The following is a 1,836-nucleotide window of genomic DNA, read 5'->3' as shown; positions in this document are numbered from 1 at the left end:
CCCACACAATGCAATCCATCAAATGTGCAGAAAGCTTTTGGAAAAAATATAATTGAATTTTTACTGATAACTTTCAAGAAATCATGAGTATTTTAGGGAGCAAAACAAAAGAATGCTTCATTTTCTGTGAAAAAGAAAGTAATTTTTATGGAGGGAACCAATTTTTCTATAGCAGCACCTGTGATTTGGCCACACTAAACATTCTTCTATATCTGATGATTCCTTAGCACAAACTCTAAACTTCACATAGAAGAAATATGTCTGCATATAAATTTCCACCATTGGTCTAACTGATAAATTAGATATCCTTTGATATTAACCGTTAGAAAAAACAATGAAAGACAAATTCCTACATTATTTTTATATTGTAATTTATATATTATTTTAGCTTGTCAGAAATGCACAGTTTTACTACACAGTAGCCCTCTATCTATGGTATTCAGACTAGCAACTGCCCCTCCTACAGTGGCTAAATCAGAAACACTCAGTGTGGTGCCCGGAATTCTGATCTCTAATCAGATCTCTGGGAGATTCACAGGTCTAATAAGGACTAAAAGCCACTGTGTTGGAACAACCAAACCTCAAGCTCACAAAATCCTTCAACAGCTGTGTGGAAATTTTAGTGGCTCCATGTCCCAGGTGACATGGGGTCAAAGTAAATGAAGTAACTTGGTGTAAGGTCAAACTTCCATTTCAAAAGGAAGTGCTCCTTCAAGTCCATCCCCTCTCCACAAGAAGAGAGCTCACCACAGTTCTCTAGAGACATAATAAGGTTTAAAAATATGCTATTGTAAACAAGAACTATTAGAAACTGCAGATCAGCTTGAAAAGCTACACACACAACAAGAAATCCTGGAGTAAGCTTGGCAAACTTGGGTGAGGAAACATGAGTAAGTACTTTATGGAAATTCTATCACAACCTTACAATGTAACTTAGTTTGGAAAATCAAGACTATCCGTATAACAAGGAAGCAAGGGCAACTGACTGAAAATAAACCAACAGTTTTAAAATCCATCTAAACATAATAAGAGACCAAGTAAGAAGACTACTGAATAAGAAGTTAACATGTTGTATTCTTGCATATGTGACACTTCTGCAAACAGTTAAAGCCCTTCATTAACAGCTCTCAGATATCAACAAGAGAGACAGCCCAAGGTAGACATGCTCAATGTGATTGTTACTCTGTCCCTGTGCCTTTTTTGATATGTGTAAATTTTTATAACTCAATGGCAAATATTGTTATTAAGTTACTAACTCTCAAACTTTTCCTATTAAAATATTTAACCCCAAGCTGATAAAACTACCTGTGTAAATCAAGGGAGACTTGTTTTAGGAAGGACTCAAATATGCCTCCTGCCTCATATATAGTAATGATCAATATTATTCAGCTTTCTAACCTCTCAGTGCTGGATTAATATATCAGATTAAAAGATTAGTATTAAATGAACTGGTTCTGTTTATCAGATTAAATGTTAATTTAAATGAACCAATATAAAATAAATTATGAACAATAATTATAAATATATGTATCATTTGACCAACCTCAAAGAAAAACACTGTCAAAGCAAAGAATATGAAAAGATAAATACTGTGAGGAACATAAAGGAGATCTTTGATTTGCTCTGATTTCTTTTGAGTATATGAGGTGTTGAAGAAATCAAACAGTAAGAGGATATTCTAGAAAGATTCGAGTTATGACTAAGGTACACAGAGCAAGAGACGAGACTTTCAAACACAAAAGTTGTGCAGGATGATACAAAAGTTACTTGGGAGGAGAGGCCCTTGGCCCTGTGAAGGTTCTATGCCCCAGTGTAGGAGAATGCCAGGGCCAGTAA

This window comes from Mastomys coucha, unplaced genomic scaffold, assembly GCF_008632895.1.
Source record: "Mastomys coucha isolate ucsf_1 unplaced genomic scaffold, UCSF_Mcou_1 pScaffold3, whole genome shotgun sequence".
Taxonomy (NCBI): Eukaryota; Metazoa; Chordata; class Mammalia; order Rodentia; family Muridae; genus Mastomys; species Mastomys coucha.
The sequence above is the reverse complement of the archived record's forward strand: the minus strand, read 5'-3'. Positions refer to the sequence as shown.